The following is a 22,993-nucleotide window of genomic DNA, read 5'->3' on the forward strand; positions in this document are numbered from 1 at the left end:
TAGGACTCCTGGCCAATCGGGTTTCAGGACCTGCTTTCTGACTGGCTGGGAGGATAAAAAGGGGGACATTGGCAAATATTAATTTGCTAATATCTCACAACTGGATGGGCTCCGGCGCAGTGCTCTGCACCCGAGCCCACCTTTTTTTAAGCCAATTAGAGCCTCAGGCTCTAATCATGTGCTTTGGAAAAAAAAGCCATTGAAATCCATGCGTCCAGCACCCTTCATGTTGATTAGGGGCCGGGCGCATGGATTAGGGGTGCGGCGCCCCTGCGCCCTGCATGAGCGGCCGCCACTGAGGCAGAGGCAACATTGCACTGGTGTGGTGATCAGTCACACTGTAACTGGTGTGGCAGTGATCAGAGACAGTGTAACTGGTGTGGTGGTGATCATGGACAATATGACTGGTGTGGCGGTGATTAGGGACTATATGACTGGTGTGGTGGTATTCCGGAACACAGTAACTGGTGTGCCAGTGATCAGGGACACAGTAACTTGTGTGGCGGTGATCAGGGACACAGTAACCGGTCTGTCACTGGTCAGTGACACAGTAACTGGTGTGGCGGTGATTGGGGACACAGTAGCTGTTGTGGAGATGATCAGGGACACTAACTGGTGTGGCAGTGATTAGGGACAATGTGACTTGTGTGGCAGCGATCAGAGACACTGTAACAGGTGTGGCGGTGATTAGGGACAATATGACTGATATGGCAGTAATCAGGGACAATATGACTGGTATGGCAGTGATAAGGGATACTGTGAGTGAATGGCGATAATTAGGGACACTGAGTGGGTAGCGGTGATTAGGGACACTGACTGGTGGGGCGGTGATTAGAGGCACTGTGAGTGGTTGGCAGTGATTAGGGACACTGTGAGTGAACCGCAGTGATTGGGGAAACTGACTGGTGCGGCAGTGATTAGGGATATTAACTGACAGCACTGGTCTGGTGATATTGTACTGCTGTGGGGATGACCAGAGATAATGGCTGGCAGCACTGACATACAGTGATATTAGAGCAGCCAGCCATTGTACATGATCACCATACCACAATTTTTTTTTACATACTGTCACCAAAACAGTGTAGTATTACCATAGTGACACTGTACTAATCGGTGGGGTGGTTTATCAGGGATTTTTTTCACAATCTGCTTATTAGACTGATGATCACTGCACATCACATGGTACCAGGGCTGCTTATGCCAGGGCCTTTCTGAGAGGCTAGATGCACAGATGGTTACAGATCACGCTGCTGTGCACCCCAGGGGGCGGGCACAGGGCACAATTCTGGGAGGACATACGGATAAATCCTCCTGGGACTAGAGAGCACACGCTCTGGTTAACGTAGTACTGATGGCAAAACCTTTTGTGACAGAACACTTGCCACCCCTCTTGGGTGCTTCCACCAAACAGTGCCTCCTGCTCTCCAAACCAATCCAGCAAACCGAGAGCCAATACCAGCCCTTTTACCCCAAGCATCATACACAGACAAGATGTTGAGGTACAACCAAAGGAATGACTGTTTATTGAACAGAAATACAGGTTTTTGTACACTTCAGAAGTTAGATAACGAGGTAGAGTTGACACAAGAATAATCCCATTACGTAGGAACCTCGAAGAGGATTAGCCAACATTAACAAACAGTGATCCAATTAAACAGTTACCAAATTAACAACAAATAACAACTAGTTACCTAGACAATGCTTTGGTTAATCTGGGATCCCACAAAAACTCAGACAGTCCGGCAATAGACTACAACCCTGAATACACAAAGTACATTACATATGCTGTCTTCAGGTGTTTGGCTTTAATTTGTGTAATCTGTCCACTAGACAAGTCATCAGAAGACAAACAATGTTCCAGCAGTCTAAAAAAGTGGAATTCATTTATCTTTAAAGATTTCTTGAAGGGTATTGTTGATAAATATTTCTGTCCCAAGTGAAGGTGCCTCTCCAACCCAGTCTGCAAGAAGGCCACCATTTTTCCTCTGACCATTAACCTGTACAATATTAAATTTGCACTTTTCCATCCACTCCAGAAGGGAAGCTTTATTGTCTATATTTAGAGAATTAATCCAAGCCTCGCTCTCAGCGTTCATCCCCATGTTGTTCATCATTAGACAAAATCCCCGGTCTAGCCTGCAATCCTCTCCAAAAGCCTCTGTCCCAGTTGGGTCAGTCACACCTTTTTTTCCCTCATTCAATCACTTTGGATAGATGGTTGGGACCTCTGTAAGGTTTTTTGCCATCTGTGTCCTGTTAGAGAAATTGCCCTTCACTTCCTGTTCTATAGTTAGAATGTTCTCTCACCCCCTCCCTTCTCAAGCTTTTAGTTTTGCAACTTTTTTTATTTGCTGGTTTCTAATAACATCTCACACCGCCCCATTTCTTTGTTTGTGTCCTGTGAATCTGTTCATGCAAAAGCATGTTTAACTATTTCCGGACTGCCCACCGCACTCGTGCCCGGCGACCCGGCGGTGATCGGATTCATTCCAGAACCAATCAACCTACAGGTCCAGGCCAATGATTTATGGACTGGACCTGCTGATCGGTTTTGACGAATCGCAGAACCTCCTGTGCCTGTGTAATGTAAACACAGGCACAGGAAATGTCTCCTCTCCTGGAGCCCTTTTTGGTTCCAGCGTGAGAGGAGAGAGCATCTACTGTTATTACAAAAGCACTACACTGACACCAGGACACATAGGCACATATTTAACCCCCTGATTGTCCCCCCTGTTAACCCTTTCACTCCCTGTCACAGGGTCACCAAGTACATTGAACAGATTTTTTACTGTTCACTGTATTGGCGTCTCTTGTGATGCAAAATAGCATCAGTGGCAGTTAGCATCAGTTAGCATTAGTCCCAGATAGCTTCTGGGTACCCGCCATATATATCCTAATAAAGATTTAACCCCCTGGTCACCCCCAGTTAATCCTTTCACATCCTGTCACAGTCTCAGTACAGTGTACAGATATTTTTTATGATCACTGTATCAGTGTCATGGGTGACACCAGTTAGTGTCACCATCAGTTATTGCCAGTGTCAGTTTCCGTCAATCCCAGACAGCGTCAGATTTTAACCCCCTTGATTGCCACACAGCACACAAAACTGCAGCATTGGCAGAGTGAGGCCTGATCTCTGCTAGCGTTAGCAGTTATAATTTTTTGTAGCGGTTCAAATAGGTGCTTTATTTTACCCAGAGTCACACTAGGTACCTGTAAATTTAGTGGCCAAAATGTCAGATCAAAGGTACACTAGTGAAGAGGCCTACAGGATACTGAGCATGACAGATGAGAGCGAAGGGGAAGCCTCACTATCAGATTCAGGCTCAGTATATGAACCTGTAAAGAGCAGCGGCGCCCTGACAGATAGCTCTGATACCGGAGTAGAGGTCCCTGCTAAGGTCAGGAGTACCCGACCCCTTTCCTCTGTTGCTGAGGTGCAACAATCGCATGGTTCTCTTATGCAGTACTAGTGCCACTCTACCTTCTGGTGAACTGATGAGCACTAGCAGCCTAGCATGTCCTGGTCGTAGACAAACTAGCACTGCAGTAACACTTGGTGACGTGTCTAATAAGTGCAGTTCAAGCTGGTGCAATGGCTAGCACAAGTCATGTCCTGCAGCCACCAAGAATTCAAACACAGGCCCATAGAGCCCATAGTGCCCTTCCTGATGCGCTTGCAAATCCTGATTGGCAGCCCACCACTTCTGCAGTGCCTGTACTTCCCCCATTCACTGGCCAACCCGGAATTCCGGTGGGAAACAGCAAATTTAACTCCCCTTGGTTTTTTTTTTTAACTGTTTTTCACGAAAGATCTGTACAGATCTATTGTGGACCAGAGCAATTTATATGCTGATCAATTTATCGCCACAAACCCAAATTTGACCCTTGCCAGACAATTTGCATGGAAACCTATTGCTGTTTCCAAATTTCAAACCTTTCTGGGCCTATCCCTCATCATGGACATTACTAAAAAGAGTGAGTTGCAGTCATATTGGTCCACAGATACAATTCAATGCCCGTGTTCTCTGCTGCCATGGACAGGACTAGATTGTTGTTATTATAATTATACCTGATTTAAATAGCGCCAACAGTTTACACAGCACTTTACAACATTAGATACGAGCAAATCTTGGGATTTTATGCACTTCAACGACAATTAACTCTGTCATCCTCAGGGTGACCCTGGATATGATTGGCTCCACAAAATTCGGCTCCTCATAAACCACCTCAACCAAAAGTTTGCAGACTTGTATATCCCTGAACAAGATGTCTGCAAAGATAAGTCCCTGATTAAGTTTGCTGGCCGCCTTGTTTTCAAACAGTTTCTCCCCAGCAAGTGTGCCAGATATGGGGTCAAAATGTATAAGATCTGTGACAGGGCAACAGGCTAAACATTTAGTTTCCTGGTTTACAAGGTAAAAGATAGCAGTGTGGAGCCCCCGACTGCCCAGACTACATAGGGAGCAACAGCAAGATTGTTTGCGACTTGGTGCTACCCTTATTCTGAAAGGGGTACCATAATATACGTGGACAATTTTTACACAAGCGTGACACTTTTTAGACACCTTATTCAATTAGGAATTAGCGCATGTGGCACCTTGCAATCTAATTGCCGGGGCTTCACCCGAATGTTATAATTGCCCAACTTGCATGGGGGAGAGAGCCTGCTTGAGGTGCAATGAATTGCTTGCAGTGAGGAGGAAGGACAAACTGAACATTTTCGTTCTGTCTTCCATTCACGCAGATACGACTGTCCAAACTGTAACGGCAACTGGTGTTGTTGAGAAGCCCCTCTATGTCCACGAATACAACCTTAAAATGGGAGGGGTGGACTTCAATGACCAGATGATGGGGCCGTAGTTAATTGCCCGTAAGGCCAGATACTGGTATAAAAAAGTTTCTGTATACCTATTCCAATTGGCTCTGTTCAATGCTTATGTACTATATAAAGCGTCAGGAAGTGGATCCTTTCTAAAATTCTAGAAAGAGGTCATCACAACCTTTTTTGTATCCAGAAGGTGCTGTGGCCCAATTTCCCAATCCAGATGCAGTGAGCCGACTATGAGAGGCATTTTCCGGATGTCCTCCCTGGTACCCCTACCAAAAAGAAGATGTGTCTGTGGAAAACACGGACATAGGCTTGACACCTGCTATTTTTGTCCCTCCTGTCCTGGCCAACCTGGTCTCTGCATCAGGGACTATTTCCGTCGCTACCACACACTAGTGGAGTATTAGTATAGGGTACAGCACAGCACAGTCTAGGGCACACTTTCACACAGGCTCTTGAGAGATCCTAGCCTGGAATGTTCAAAGTTTTCTTAGTTACAAAAAAAGTGTAAAAAATAAATAAAAATAAACAATAGGCAAAAATAGTTCTCATTTTATTCTGTTCTTACTGTTTTACTGTACTTTAGACTATACTGTAATGTTTTATTGTTACTGTGTTTTTTTATTGTTAATCATTGTTTGCTTTGCAGATATGCCATTCTACTGTTTTACTGTACTGTATACTATTATATTTTAATGTTTTATTAATACTGTTTGATTGTTTGCTTTGCAAGTACACCATTCAGCTGCAGCACTGATTTGTTTATTTTGACAGTGATAAGGTCAGGGATTTAATTTAGAGTTCTCACTTAATATGATGCCTACATGTAAATCTGTTTTGAATGTAACTTTTTGGCTGTTGAACTCAATTGAAGCTGCTTTTGTTTTCTTGTAACTGTATTGCCATGGTGTTGAAGCTTGTGTTCGTAGCCCAGGTGACTCCTGTTGTTGTTTACCCTTGCCCTTTGTGGGGGGGCTGTGCTGATGCTATTGTTTGTATAATTGCCTATAAAAGGCCTTTGAAAGAAGTAAAGAGCAGCAGTCCATTATGCTCAAGAACTGATACACGGATTTCTGACTCTGTGTCTTAATTCCTATAGAAGCAATAATTTGACAAAGCAATATAAACTTAAAGCAACTTATTTAAAAGTTGAACCTAACATTTTGGTGCCCGAACAGGGACTCACCGATGATACTACAAGAGGTGGCTGAGCTACGCTGACGGAACGAAAGGACAGGCATTCCGGGAACCACAGTTCAAAAAACCTGCGCAGGTAAGAAAAAGCTTTATTTTTCTTATATTCTGTGCTCCCCTGATTTGTGCCTATCCGTTCTGTCAGTTACGGTTCTCCTGGTTTTAAAACACCAGCCTCTGTAGTGGTGAGTCTAGAATTACTGCATATTTTAGTTTATATTGCTGGAATTATTCGTTTGTTCGTTATCTGTGTTTGTCTTGTCTGTCTTGTTAAGAAAGTGAATGAGCCTTGTCAAGGATGGTATGAGTTAGAAGGGGATTGCCGAACTAAGCAACGGAATGCGCCTTACCTCACACGATTGGGAACCTGAGGGCTTGTGAGCTTGGGGGTCTGACGCTTATGCTTAACCTCACATCTAACACATAAACCATAGACGGGTTGAGAGTATAAGCCCTGTCTGCTCCATAAAGCAGGGATAAGAGTGTATGAGAGGGATTCCCAGATACGGGGAGGGAATAAGATCTCCAAAAGTCCGGAGATCTAGTCGGATACCTGGCCACTTAAAGGAATGCTTGTATATGTTGTAGCCGCATTTTTGTATATGTTGTAGCCGCATTCTGGTTTGTTATTGGGCTAGCATATAAAGTAATTATTTGTTATTGGGCTAGCATATAAGGTAATTCGGTTTCAGAAATCTCATTCCGGAGAGGTTTTTAGAATTCTAGCACCCTAGGAGGAAGGCAACGAGGAACTAGTGTAACTTAGCTGGTTTGTTATTGGGCTAGCATATAAAGTAATTATTCATTCTTGTATATGTTGTAGCCGCATTATATTGTACACTAAGTGTCCCACACGCTACCTAGGCAGGACTGTTAGAATGGGCCAGGGGAACACAAAACCCCGTCAGGGAATTGTGGCGCACTATACGGTGACACAGATAATTAAGAACATTTATGGGAAAACCGAAGCACAGGACTTAAAGGATGTCCTTCGTAAATTTAAGGTGAAAGGAGCAGCGGGCTTAGACCCGGATGTATGGAGTGAAATAAAAAGGGACAGACAAGGAGAGGTGTTAGAGAAGCAATGGATGCGTCAGGTTCAATGCTTAATTAAGGTTTCAAATAGAGCAAAAGAAGAGGGGTGGAAGTATAATCCAGACTGTGATGGTTGGGATATGAAAGACAGAAGAACAAAAAATGTTGAAATTTTAAATAATCTTAGTTCAACCATCCCACCCCCATATACTGACATAGAACGTAAACCACACAAGATATATCCTGTACTTAAGGGTAGAGAATGTTTTTTTTTTCAGGTTTGTGGAGTATAAGAATTTCATTCATAAACTGTAGCCCCCGTACGCATTGATACATGCATTATAGTAAAGCCAGCTGTTTTCTGTAGATTTGTGACACAATTAATGAATACACATGAAGCAACCTGGCAGGATGGGGAGGATTTATGCAGACATAAAATGACTCTGACCCTGCTTAACCAGTTTATGACTGACCTGCAGACCGAGCTGAGGGGGATGGCAATACTGGAGACAGGACACGTCAGACACATAGACTCAAGGGCTCCTTTTATTGCTAGATTAGAAGCTTTCTGTCAGGCAAAACAACAAGAGGGGGGGTCAATATCACCCATGAAACAAATGCCAGGACAGACTGTATCAGAATTTTACTTATCTATAGAAAGTATGATGGCAGATGAGGGAATGGATTTAGAGCTGCCAGTCACGATCCGAGCCTTCAATAGACAGTTTATGGAAGGATTAATTCCACAGATAAGTGAAAGACTGAAAGCTTGCACACCACCCTTAATTTGTTGCGATTTTTGGCAGAAAAAGGTTGCAAGGTTAATAAGAAAAAGTTGCAAGTGTGTCAGGAAAAAGTTATCTTTTTGGGACATTGTATATCACAGGGTACGAGACATCTCACTGAGGAGAGGGTTCAAGTGATAAAGGGAATGTTACCCCCACGGAATTTTAAACAATTGCGTATGTTTTTAGGTATCGTGTCATATTGTAGACAGTGGATACCACATGCTAGCGCTTTGATGCAGCCATTATACGATTGTTTGAAAATTGTACCGTATATGCTTACAGAAGTAGCTTATGAGTCGTTTATCACTTTGAAAAAGTTGTTGATTTCTGCCCCGGCTATTGGTATACCAGATTACACCAAGATATTTAATCTGTACATTGCTGAGATCACTGGACACGCCACAGGTGTTCTGACACAGGCACATGTAAAACAAAGACCAGTCGCTTACTTTTCAGCAGCATTAGATCCAGTATCTAGAGGTTCACCGTCCTGTGTACGGGCGGTAGCTGCAGTGTCAATTATCATAGATAAGTCATCAGAGATTGTTCTAGACAATCCAGTTGTAGTGCATACCACACATGACATACATGCAATCTTGTCTCAGGTACAGCCCAAACACATTTCCATGGCTAGGCAATTAAGATTACAGTGTACTTTACTCTTACCTCCAAATGTTACTTTTCAACGCTGTACAACCTTAAATTTGGCTACCTTTTTGCCTCTTCAGTCACCAGATTTGGCAAGGGGGAATGATAGTGCTAATAGTACTAGTGAGAAAGGAAATGAGGTACCTGACACTCTTTTGTTTAAGGAAGTAAATGAACACGATTGTTTTCAGCTCATGGAACAGGAGACAATGGGATTTCCACATGTTACAGATACACCAATTTTAAACGCTGAGCACACTTTGTACATAGATGGCAGTAGGTTTGCTGATGACAAGGGTAAATATCACACAGGGTATGCTGTAGTGACTGATACGCAGGTAATTGAAGCACAGGCCTTACCAGCCCACATGTCAGCACAGGAAGCAGAATTAAAAGCTTTAGAACAAGCCCTAGAATACTTAAAAGAACGAGAAGGGAATATTTACACTGACTCCGCTTACGCTTATGGTGTAGCACACGATTATGGCCACATATGGAGGGCTAGAGGTTATCTGACAACAGCAGGTACACCTGTAAAACATGGAGAAGGGATTAAGAGAGTCCTGAACAATCTTCAAAAGGTTAAACGAGTGGCCATCATGAAGATAGCGGCACACACGAGCGCAAAAACAATTGAGGCAAAAGGAAATGCATTTGCAGATTTGACTGCAAAACAGGCAGCTCTAGGGGGAGGAAGCCCTGAGACCTTAGCAGCGGTAGAGGTGAGTATCCCAGAACCAACATGGCAGCAGCTGAGTAAATTAAAGGAGCAAGCAGGGGAGAGCGAGAAAGACAAGTGGGTCAGAATGGGAGCAGCACCAGACCTTGACAATGTATGGAGGGAAGGGGGCAAAATATGCCTGCCTGCCTCTCTGTACCCAGCAATGGCAGCGGCAGTTCACCTACCCACACACGTCAGTTCCAATTCCATGTATAGGATTGTGAACCAAGGATGGCTCACCCCTGGATTCAGTAGTACTGCGAGAAACTACTGTGCAGCCTGCCAAATCTGTCTCCTGAATAACCCAGGACAGAGAGTAAAAACCCCACGAAAACACCAGGTCCGGGCCCAATACCCCTTCCAGAGACTGCAAATTGACTACATACAAATGCCCAAGAGCGGCCCCTTTGAATTTGTCCTCGTGTGTATCGATTTATTTTCAGGTTGACCCGAAAGTTATCCAGTAAAATCGGCTACAGCTAAAGCCACAGCTAAGAAACTGATCACTGAGTTAATACCTAGGTTTGGTCTTCCTGAAACCATAGAATCAGATAGGGGGACACACTTTACAGGAGAGATCATGCAGAATGTAATGACCATGTTAGGGGTTCAACAAAGTTTTCACACCCCTTACCACCCACAGAGTTCAGGATCAGTGGAGAGAGTAAATGGGACAATAAAGTTAAAAATACAAAAGGCAATGCAAGGGTTAAACAAGCCATGGCCTGAATGTCTGCTTTTGGTTTTATTCTCTATAAGGTACACTCCAACAGGAAAAACAGGATTGTCCCCATATGAGATACTTTTTGGTAATGCGCCTAGATTAGGTCTATACTTTCCACAGAGTATGCAATTGCAATGTGATAGTTTGACTGCATATGTAATACAATTACAACAACGTCTAACTAAGATCCACAAAAGTGTGTATTCTTCTCTTCCAGACCCTAATTCAATAGCAGGTACACATACTCTGCTACCAGGGGATTATGTATATGTAAAGAAACACACCAGAAAGACATTGGAGCCAAGGTTTGAAGGTCCTTATCAAGTGCTTCTGACCACAGCCACTTCAGTAAAGCTGGAAGGAAAACCTACCTGGATACACGCATCACACTGCAAGAAACAACCCGAGAAAACAACATGATGAAATATCTACTTACATATTTTCTGTTGAAAATTGTTGTTTTACAAATATATGCATGGACTCCTGGTATTAATGTACTTGAGGTAGAAGAAACAATGACTTTTGAATGGAGTATAGATGATCCTAAAGTAGCAAATGATTCAGGATATGAGATGAATAAGTATTATGATGTAGGTAATTACACTGTTAAAGGACACAGGCGACCATTTCATATAGATGTAGGTATTGCATGGATACAGGCAGACCCACTCTCAGAAGTAACTATAACCTTCCAGTGGAATGACAATATGCGCTTTCCTTTCAATAACAGTAAAAATCATAGGTGCCATAAAATATCCCTTTCACAGACGTGGAAACAAGCACGGGAACGGGTGGTAGGACAAATGTACCAAATATTAGTCCATAAAGCAGGGGGAGAAAATATATCAGAAGGGATGTTCAATCTGACAGATATTACCGTTAATCAATCAAGTACTTTCCTCTGTGCATCTTGGTGGAGGGAAGAGAGAAATGATGGGTGGTATTGGAATGCAGAGGCCTATGGGTTTCACATACAAATGGAGGAAGAAGTAACGCCAACAATTGAATCTTCCATATTAACACCCGTACCAAACACTTGCATAAATGTATCGACATCACAACAGAAAACAAAAATAAAATTCAATATCACCTTTCCCTCTATACCGGAGTGTAGGTATAAGCGAGAATGGTATGATACTCTATTGGGATTAACAGGTACAGGAATGGGAGTTTTAAACTCGGTCGAGATAGAAGAAATGAACAACAGATGGAAGCATGCAGGGGGACACATAGCTGACAGTTTGACTATTACAAGCAAATGGTTACCCACCGCTTTTGAAACCCAACTGCAAGAAATACCCCTATTACACTTTTTGGGAGGGTTAATAAATCACACGATAGGAGCAGAGCTCCAGCTGTGGAATCAAAATCAACAGTTTGTAAATTTCACACAGTGCTCTTTTAACCTCTTATCCTATCATATACAAATAAATAGGGCCAGGACTGAACTACAGTTGGGAAATTATCATACCTGGATGAAATATTTTAAGGGTTTAACTGACGATGGTGTATGGTTCCAAGTAAAAGGGGATAAGATAGAATGTGAGGAGAAATGGTGTGTAGGAAGGTTTGAAGCATACCGGGTAGCAGATGTAATGGAAATGTGTAAAATAGTGGTCATGCCACTAGTAATTAATGACGAGTTTTGGTATCCAGAAATATATGGGAAATATGTAGATAAAGGAAACAGAACCCATGATTTAACTCTATGTGAAGGAACTAATAAGGGAATGGTATGTGGCAGAAGTTCCCCAGTATATGAACCTTGCTTGTTAAAATACCAAACTAGCATATGCAAAATGCAAAGAACACCGATAAATGTGAACAATAGATTCATAGAAATAGGACCCCAGCATATTTGTATCATTACTAATGACAACTGCACCATGTTAGCGTTAAATAGATCGGCGCTGTTTGCGGGATGTATAAAAAAGATTAAAATATTACAATGGGGTAACGATACCTACCTTTTTGAACCAGACGCCGATAAGGTATTCTCTTCAGTTTATGAGGTACATAATCTCACTGACACTACACCCTTTATAATTTCTTTAGACCCACTAAAACAGGTTTTGGAACAATCAGAGTTGTTAAGACAACACATAGAAACACTAGAACATACCCTACAGAATAACCTTGTATCCGCAATTATTGACAAAGGTAGACTAGTTCATCTTTCCTCACAGATACAACAGGATACTGCACCACATTGGTGGGATATATTTAGTGGAATGTCCTCTACAGCAACCAATACCTTTCACTGGTTGTTAAGTCCAATGGTAATTATTATTCTAATATTAATATCACTTACAATCATGAATATATGTGTATACAGGAAAATAAATAGGAAAATTAAGAGAATAGACAGGGCATACCGATAAATGTGTATTGACATCACCCTACTCCTATAAAACTCCTCTTCTTGAATTTTAAGATGTTGGTAATACCTAGGGGGATGGGTTCTACCCCTCTGACAACTCGCGGTCAGGGAAAGGACTCTGGGGAAAAACTGACTAGAACTTATTCATGAGGACCCAGGGGGAAGGAGAGGATGATGTCAAAGGGGGAAATTGATAAGGTCAGGGATTTAATTTAGAGTTCTCACTTAATATGATGCCTACATGTAAATCTGTTTTGAATGTAACTTTTTGGCTGTTGAACTCAATTGAAGCTGCTTTTGTTTTCTTGTAACTGTATTGCCATGGTGTTGAAGCTTGTGTTCGTAGCCCAGGTGACTCCTGTTGTTGTTTACCCTTGCCCTTTGTGGGGGGGCTGTGCTGATGCTATTGTTTGTATAATTGCCTATAAAAGGCCTTTGAAAGAAGTAAAGAGCAGCAGTCCATTATGCTCAAGAACTGATACACGGATTTCTGACTCTGTGTCTTAATTCCTATAGAAGCAATAATTTGACAAAGCAATATAAACTTAAAGCAACTTATTTAAAAGTTGAACCTAACAACAGCAACATTGTTTACTCTCACAATACGTAAATCAGTGACTGCAGCCATGTAGGAGGTGATTTCACCACCACAGTTAAAAAAAAAAGAGCATATATGGTGAAGCATAGGGGCTGGGGTGGACCGAAGGAGGATTGCTCCTATGCTTCCCCATATATTTTTTTACTTTTTTTGGGCATAGATTGCAATAAAATGTTTTATTGATACTGTGTTTGATTGTTAACCGTTGTTTGCTTTGCAGGCAGGCCATTCAGCGGCAGCACTGATTTGTTTTTTTTTACAGCAACAGGGTTTGCTTTCACAATACGTAAATCAGTGACTCCAGCGCTTTAGGAGCTGATTTCACCACCGCAGTTAAAAAAAAAAAAGCATATATGCCAAAGCATAGGGGCGGATTGCCCCTATGCTTCGCATATTTTTTTTTTTCACTTTTCTTGGCAGAGATTTCTTCATTCACCTCGATCGATGTGAATGGAGGAATCTGTTTGCCCATCAATAGAAGTGGGTAGATGCAGGGTGGTATTTTAATGGTGGGCATACCACACACTTTTTTGATTTCACATTGATCGATGTGAATGGAGGAATCTGATAGGTACTCTTTTTTCGTTCAGCTTACAGACTGAATGAAAAAAAAGAACATTATAATATAATAATATGTCCAACAAGGACCAGCAACGTACTGGTACATTGCTGGACTTTGAGTGGTTATACCAGAATGATGCCTGCAGGTTAAGGCATCATCTTGGTATTTCTTTTTTCAACCGGCGGTCAATTTTCATGTAAAAGCAATCCTAGCAGCTAACTAGCCACCAGACTGCTTTTACAAGGCCCCCCCCTGCCGCCTTACATGGTTTTCTCTGGCTCTCTTGTCCCACTGGGGAACCTGAGAATGCAGCCGGTGGTTCCGCCAGCTGACCATAGAGCTGATCGGAGACCAGAATGGCTCCAATCATTTCTATGGTCTAAGAAACTGGAAGCTATGAGCATTTCATCACTTCGGTTTCGCTGGATATAAACAGCACCATTTTTAAATTGGGAAAGCATCTTATCAAACTGATCTTGGGGTGGTCAGATGCTTTAAGGACAGAGGAGAGATCTAGAGTCTAATAGACAACAAATTTTTCTAAAAAGAGTACCTGTCACTACCTTTTGCTATTATAGGGGATATTTTCCTGTGATTTTCCTATTCCCTGTGATAACAATAAAAGTGATAAAAAAATGAAAGGGACAGTGTAAAAATAAATTAAAAACGCAAAATAAGTAATACATTTTTTTAAAATTAAAGCACCCCTGTCCCTCCTTGCTCGCACACAAAGGCAAACACAAGCATCGGTCTCGTGTCGTATGTGAAGAGTAATTGCACCATGCATGTGAGGTATCACAGCGAACATCAGATTGAGGACTGTAATTCTAGCAGTAGACCTCCTCCGTAAATCTAAAGTGGTAACCTGGCTTTTAAAGGTATTTCAAAATTTAAGTCGTTTGTCGCCGCTGTACGGGTGTGCACAATTTTAAACATGTCATGTTTGGAATCTATGTACTCGGCATAAGATCATCTTTTATATTTTATATACCAAACATTTAGTCAATATAGTGTGTTTTTGTGCATTAAAATTCCCCAAAAATTTTTTGGCTTCCTTTTACCAAAAAATGACCAGAAGGATTAAAAATGACTGGATTTCAACCTTAAAAATCCAAGAAATTGCTTGGGAAACTGCCATTTCCTGAAACCCGAAGTGACCTCATCAAAACCAGAAGTGGCCCTTAAATACCGTTCTCTTTGACATTTTGGCCTTTAACCACTTCAGCCCCTGAAGATTTGGCTGCTCAATGACCAGGCCATTTTTTGCAATTCGGCACTGCGCTGCTTTAACTGACAACTGCGCGGTCGTGCGATGCTGTACCCAAACAAAATTGAAGTCCTTTTTTTCCCACAAATAGAGCTTTCTTTTGGTGGTATTTGATCATCTCTGCGTTTTTTTTTTTTTTTTTTTTGCACTATAAACAAAAAAAGAGCAACAATTTTTTAAAAAAACACAATATTTTGTACTTTTTGCTATATTAAATATCCCCAATTAAAAAAAAAAAAGCGAATTTTTTTCCTCAGTTTAGGCCGATATGTATTCTTCTAAATATTTTTGGTAATAAAAATCGCAATAAGCCTATATTAATTTGGTTTGCGTCTACAAAATAAGGGATAGATTTATGGCATTTTTATTATTACTTTTTTTTTTTTTTTACTAGTAATGGCGGCAATCTGCAATTTTTATAGGGACTGCGACATTATGGCGGACACATCGGACACTTTTGACACATTTTTGAAACCATTGACAATTATACAGCGATCAGTGCTATAAAAATACACTGATTACTGTGTAAATGTCACTGGCAGGGAAGGGGTTAACACTAGGCGGCGATCAAGGGGTTAACTGTGTTCCCCTGACTGTGGGTTCTAACTGTGGGGGGAGGGGACTGACTATAGGAGATGACAGATCGTGGTTCCTAGCGATTAGGAACTCGCGATCTGCCTCTCCTCTCCACACAGAACAGGGATTGGTGTGTTTACACACACACGTCCCTGTTCTGCCTCTCATGCCCGTGATTGTGAGTGACCGCTGACCACGAGCATCGCACCCCCGCAATGCCGCCTCCGGCGGCGTGCGCGCCTGCTATCCCGCTTATAGGAGCCGACGTATAGCTACGACGGTTCGCGGAATCGTGCCGACCTGCCACAGTATAATGACGGCGGCTGGTCGGCAAGTGGTTAAAACCTTTTTGCAACCATTTTAGGGACTTTTAATCCTGTCTTGACACGTTTCCTGCCTAACTGAGCCATTGGCCAAAGGTGTGAAAATTTCAGGTACCACGCCCGCAAAATGGGGCAAAAAAAAGTTCTGCCCATTTTACCTGTTTGGCTTCGTTTTACCAAGAAATGCCAAGAAGGATGAAAAATTACTGGATTTCAACCTTAAAAAGCCAAGAAATTGTTTGGGAAACTGCCATTGCCTGAAACCGGAAATGACCACATCAAAACCGGAAGTGGTCCATAAACACCTTTCCCTGTGACAATTTTGCCTTTAAAACTTTTTTGCATCCATTTTAGGGACTTTTGATGCCATTTAGACACATTTCCTGCTGTCATGGACCGGTGTGACCAGAAATTTGTGGACTGCAACAGAGTGAACCAAACACGTGTAAAGTATAAAAAATATTATTTTTTAAAAGGATAAATAAACAAAGGTAAATGCACCGCCAATATGACAAATAGTGAACTAACTAGCAACCAACCACGGTGACAACTGAATACCAAACTAAATCTATATACAGATGTGGAATATAATCACAACCGTAACAAGCCAGAGTCATACATGGGAGGTCAATCAGAGCTGGGAGCAAGACAGGACAGGGAGGGGCTAACAAGGGACAGAGAGAGCAGGCAGAAGGGATCAGGCTGCAGGACAGGTGTCCAGGGATGGATGCAGGGTTCGGAAACACAGGATACAGGTTTCAGGATAGATAACGCAGGTCAGGGCACAAGGAAACAATACCAAGGCAATGAGTGCAAGTGATCATCAGGTTTAACTATGCTTTCTGCAATCGACATCAGTTGATGCCTGATTGTAGGAGATGATGTCAGCTCCTGACTGCCAAGTTCCATCTGCTGGTGGACACCAGAACTGCAGCCCATAGGTCTGGGAGCTACAGTGCCACCAGCAGGTGAAACCTTTCCTGACAGTACCCCCCTCAAAGGAGCAACCTCTGTATGCTCCAACCAGTCGTAGGCTGAGAAAGCCCAAGGAGCACCGGGTCCGAAATCACAAGCCTTTCCGCTGGAATCGAAACAGAAACTAGGTGTACCACCGACTGGGTCTGGTAACTGGCTAGGTACCCCATCGCTGGGGCTAGGTAACTGGCTAGGTATCCTGCTGGCCAGATTCTGAGGAGCATAGAGACCTTGAACCTTCAAAATGTTAGGCATCCCAACGCTGGGGTATCATGGGTCATTTGCACGCTTAGCCCTGCAGTCAATTGACAATACCGCAATTCTGACACCGGAATGTCTGGTAACAATTATGTAGCTTGCCTGATCTCCAGGACTCGTTCCACACTTTGGCCATCCAGGTTCCCTCAGGGCACTGGTTTCCCGGACACGGGTCCCCTAGTGCACTTGGAGTTGTGGAAATCGCATCCGGGTTGTGGCAAGGGACAAATGGTGCTCTGCAACTCCCCAGGAGCTCATCACTACCAAGGTCGTAAAGGCGAACATAGCTACCAATTGTGTGAGGTATGTCCGGGCCACCAGGCATTGGTGTCATCGGAGCAACGTATTGTGCGAGGGACCCAACCGAGATAACTGAAAAAAAATCTTAAGCAACACAGATAACCCATGCCAGGTACACAAAGACTCAGGAGTATCAGACCCAATGGCAGATGGAATTCTTCTCTCTGCAGGACAAGCCAGCTGGGCAGTAGGCATAAAGTCAATAAGCACTAATTGAGCCGTAGGCACAAAGTCAGTAGAACCCAGCTGGGTGGTGGTAAGTAGAGGGACATTAACAACAAGCTGATCTTTGGTCAAAGGATCATCAGCGGTGGGCTGGAAAGCAGGGATTGGATCAACAGGCGTTGGATCATCAGGCTGGGCAGGAGGCAGAGGCACATCAGGAACAAGATCATCAGGACCATCGGGCCATCAAGCTGGACATCGAGCCAGTGTTGATCAAATACACCGAAAGAAAGCTCTATTTGTGGGAACAAAATCATAAAAACTTTGTTTGGGTACAGTGTTGCATGACCGTGCAATTGTCATTTAAAAAGCGACAGTGCTGACAGCTTAAAATTGGCTTGGGAAGGAAGGGGGGAAAGTGGCCTGTATTGAAGTGGTTTAAAAGCCAAGAAATTGCTTGGGAAAACTGCCATTTCCTGAAACCAGAGTGACCTCCTCATAACCGAAAGTGGCCCTTAAACACTTTACTCTTTGACATTTTGGCATTTAAAACCCTTTTTCATCCCGTTTTGGCAAATCTCCTGCCTAACTGAGCCATTGGCCAAAGGTGTGAAAATTTCAGGTGCCACGTCCGCATAATGGGCCAAAAAAAATATGTCTGCCCATTTGACCTGTTTTGGCTTCATTTTACCAAGAATTGACCAGAAGGGTGAAAAATGACTGGACTTCAACCCTAAAAAGCCAAGAAATTGCTTGGGAAACTGCTATTTCCTGAAACCGGAAGTGACCTCATCAGAACTGGAAGTGGCCCTTAACCGGTTCCCGACCGATTCACACAGATAAACTGTAGCAGAATGGCTCTCCTGGGCGAAAACCCGTATGGGTGTATCCTTCCCGATGCGCGTTGTTGTGGAAATGTTATTATGTGGACTCATGTGGACATTTTATTCTAGGATGTGCATTTTATAAATTGTCATCTGTCTCCCTGTGTCTGATTTAACCGAGGAGTGCTCTAGCAAAGTGCACTTGCATTGAATCGGGACCAGCGGTAAATCTGTCTGTATGAAAACCTTCTCATGGGCTTGGAGACGTGTTCTCGGTGTGTGTGTGTGGGGGCATTTGCCGGTTTGTAAGTATCAAGCACAGTGCGCTGGGCTTCTTGCCTTCAAATGTCTATGCACATTAGAGTAGTGAAGTCCGCATAACGAGAGAAACATATTATATCTCTGTTGTAGCTACGCTATCCCTTTTTGGATACATATCTGCTTTTATAAGGGGATATTGATATCTGCCCTGTTGGTATACTCGTACCATATATTGACAACAGCAGTAACAATGTCCCCGCAGATCGTCTCTCTCAAGCCTGTAAGAACAAGTAGAATGCTCTTACTAGATAATGAGTACTACATATTAAAGCTCCAAAATAGGAGTATATCTAGAGGAGATAACACAATAGTATATACAGTACACCTAACCCATTTGTGTTGCTCAAAAAACATTAAGAATATGACAGATATAACAGATATGAGCACAAACGCGGACGTTGCCGCTGTGCTAAATAGATAGAACAATATAACGTGGACATTGCCGCTGTGCTAAATAGATAGAACAATATAGCCGCTCAAGAGAGAATGCTCCTATAGAAACACATCATTTATCATTGTGTATTAGGTAAGTGGTCTCATCAAGTTTAAGTCGATGCGTCTTTGGTCATTTAGGTATCAACAGGCATCAACAGGTGGTCTGATATCTATTATTTTCTATAGCGGGTCTTGTACTAGTATTCTGGTGTGGGGATCTAGTAGATTGGGATTGGGGTTAAGACAGAGATCGGGGAGGGGGGTTATCAGAGGGGGCAGGTAAAGGATATTGGATTGATTCTGGAATGATGCTGGAGAGAGTGTTGGCGGGGGGGGGGGTTGGGGGGTCCGGGGTATTATCCAGTTTGCCCCATCAGGTCAGCGTCTGCTTGTATTCGTCTTTAGTGGTAAAGTGTAGTGGTAAAGTGTATCCAGCAGTACCAACGTTTGCAAAATTTGGAGGTGGTGTCTTTTGCTTGATGGATTAGTTCTTCCATTCCTGTGTTTTTATGTATGCGTCTAAACCAGTCTTCTACAGAAGGCGGTTCTGGGGAACGCCACTTAGCTGGGATACACATCTTAGCTGCATTTACCATATGCATGGCGAGTAAGCGAGGGTAGGCTGCGTTTGGGGTCAAAAAGTGGTGTAGTAAGAATTGCGCTGGTGAGTATTCGAGTGTGTAAGTGGTTATCTGGGCAATCAGATAACCACTGATTGCCAGAATGTTTGTAATTTGGGACATGTCCACCAGATATGTAAAAGGGATCCCAGCTCCTCCTCACATCTCCAGCATTTTGAGGAAAGTGAAGGATAGATTTTGTGTAGTCTAAGGGGAGTTCTATACCATCTTGAGAATATTTTGAATGTATTCTCTTGTGTGTGCACATTCACTGTTCCTTTGTGTATGCATGTATATATTTTTTCCCAGTCTTGGTCTGATAGATCGATTGAGAGTTCTAGTTCCCATTTATGGCTGGCCCAGTTAGATTTGGGGTTTTGGTTTGTGAAAAGTAAAGCGTATGTTGAGAATGTTAAGTGACTTTGGGGTTCTGTTTGTAAGCAGAGCTATTCGAAGGGGGTGGGTTGTCTCGACCAGTCAGGTTTTGGTTTAGGTTTGTCAAGAAAGTGCCTGATTTGTGCATAGGTCCAAAAAGGAAATGTGCCATTTACCATCAGTGTGGCTAGTTTGGATTGAGTGATGAGGTGGCCTTTTTCGAAGAACTGTTCTACTCGAACTGTATGGTGTGGCCAGGCACAAGGAGAACATGCAAACTCTGTGCAGCTAGTAATTAAAGGACAGAAAAGAAAAAAACTGAACTTTTGCATTTCGACTGAGAGCTGATCCATCTGCAGCAGCGGGAAATAATGACTTCACAAAGGGATACACAACAAGGAGAGAAGTATTTTGGCTCAGCTTGAAACATCTTACAACACTGTACATTTGGCTTAGAAAGAACAAAGTGAAATAGAAGCTGTGTCCACAGGAAAAGAAAGGTGTCAGACTGGACACATATACAAAGCTCATAGATCATTCTGCATGACTGGATCCTATTTGTGGCCATTGTAACTCTTCCAGATGGTAATATCAACACCCCAAAAAGGAAGGCCCTGTAAAAAGCTCAAGCATTTCCAGTATTTCCACCTCTGTAGTCCTAAAACAGAAGGTGACACGCTACCTGAGGGTCTCGTATACATCTGAGCGGTCTGCCGGTCCTGGTTTGGTGTTCTCTGAGTTGCATACCTCGGATCTTCCAGGACAAGGCTGGGTGTTTAGCCACAAGCTTCTCTTTGCTTGCCTTCCGGTAAGCGTGCATTTCTCATGGTGATCTACACTCACTGGTGATGGAAGACTGCACTATTTTGTTATAATATCCAATATTTAATTGATCGCCCTGGACTTTTATGAGGAATTTTTCAGTTAAGTTATACTTTCACTTTTTGGCACTTTGTTGTCACAATATTTTTTTTTTTTTACACTTTTACATTTTTGATTGGGTTGTCACTTGCAAATTTAATTTTTGCTCACTCAATATAACTATATTTGTGCTCACATTTAATTTTTTTACACTGGTTTATCACCAAGTATTTTTACTGTTCTAGCGCAGCTATTGATTTCTATCTGATGTTATATGTGTGTATTTCATATGTTAGTTGCTGCTTTATTTTAGCTTTTTTATTTTGTTCAGAGCGCGGTATTTCTCCTCTTTTTTCCATGGTGTGGCTATAGGTCTACTAGAAAGGATGTGGAGGTTCCTGGTGAAAAGTCTAGATTTTGGCTTAACGGAGTCATGGGGCCTAGGAGTGAAGATATTTTGTATTTCCGGCAAGGTTTACGAAAAGAGATTAACGTTGGGTGAATAAGTGGGTGAGTTTTGCAATTTGGAGGGGTGTGTTTTGGGGCTATTCATGGGGTTTGAGAAAGAGTGATGGGGTCATGTAGTTTTCTAGTTGAACCCAAGGTTTTTCCTTGGAGTGAATGTTCCAATCAATAATTATCGATTGATGGCAGGCTTGGTGGTATTTTCGTAGGTCTGGGAGACCTATACCTCCTTTGACTTTAGGGATGGTGAGTCTGGAGTAGCTCAATCTCAGGCGTGATGAGTTCCATATAAAATCCGTACATGCTTTTTGATATGCTGAGAAGAACAAGGGCGAGATTTTAATTGAGATAGTTTGTAGGAGGTACAGGATTCAGAGTAGGACATTCATTTTAATGATAGCGGCTCTGCCAAAAAAGAAGAAAAGCCCTGTTAACCACGACTTTAGGTCTTTTGTAATGTTGTGTAATAGCGGTGTGTAGTTAGCAGAATAAAGGTTTGTAGTAGAAGTTGGTAGCTGGATTCCTAAATATGTTATAGCATGCTTTTCCCATTTAAATGGGAAGTTTGCTTGGCATTGTTGGTGGATGTCTGGTGGTAGGGTAACGTTGAGGGCATTAGATTTTGTGAAGTTGATTTGTAAGTTGGTTAGAGCTTTGAAGGTGTTAAAGTCTTTAAGCAAGTTTGAGATCGTCGTGAGTGGTTCAGTAAGGAAAAGCAGGATGTCGTCCGCAAAGGCGGCTAGTTTGTATGTGTGTTGGCCTCGTTCGATCCCTTTGATATCAGGATTTGCTTTAATGCATCTCAGTAGTGGTTCTAGGGTAAGGACAAAAAACAGTGGGGACAAGGGGCATCCCTGTCGAGTTCCATTCGGTATTGAGAAGGCATCCGATAGGTGGCTGTTCACGTGGACTCTGGCTGTGGGATTGAAGTAGAGTGTGAGTATGAAATTTAGTAGGCGCTGAGGAAGGCCAATGGATTTTAGTGTTTCCGTCATGTAGTCCCAGGCCACTCTATCGAATGCCTTCTCCGAATTGAGGGAGAGAAGGAACGGTGACTGGATGTGAGCCAGTGGTGAACGTTGATGGCCTTGAGTGTGTTGTCCCTTGCTTCTCTGCCCAGAATAAAACCTACATGGTCAAGACTTACTAGTTGGGGGAGTAAGGGGAGAAGTTGGTTGGCTAGTATTTTGGCAAACCACTTAAGGTCCACGTTCAATAGTGAGATTGGTCTATAGTTGGTGACCAGGGAAGGGTCTTTCCCTGGTTTCAGGATTACTGCTATGTTTGAAGCAGCATCTTTTCTGATTCTGTTTGGTGCCATTGAAGTACTTCAATCTCCATATACCAAAGAGCTTGATACAAACATGCTTTTAAGCACGAAGGAATTGTTTTGTGCTTTGTGTGCATTTTGACGCCAGAAGTGCACATTTTGGCGCGGTGTGGATTTGTGTACAAAGCCCAAGAAAATTTCAATGACAATTGGCAAGCCAGGTAGGAGCCAAGGGTAGTTCCAGCACAGCGATCCGAGAGGAGAGATTGGGTCCCTGGTTTTGGGACAGGAAAAGGCAAAGTTTGGTAAGAGAGTGTATTTCAGTTTTTTAAATTTTTGTTGTCCTAGAACCAGCATCTGGTCTCTCTGCTCGCTGTTGCAGGCAACTCTGCTTAGCAAAAGAACTCCTTTTTGCGTTTTCACTCTTTGTGTACAAGGACGGGGATTAATATTTGTACTGGGAGGGATAGGTGTATT

This window comes from Aquarana catesbeiana, linkage group LG06 (genome assembly GCF_042186555.1).
Source record: "Aquarana catesbeiana isolate 2022-GZ linkage group LG06, ASM4218655v1, whole genome shotgun sequence".
In the NCBI taxonomy this organism is placed as follows: domain Eukaryota; kingdom Metazoa; phylum Chordata; class Amphibia; order Anura; family Ranidae; genus Aquarana; species Aquarana catesbeiana.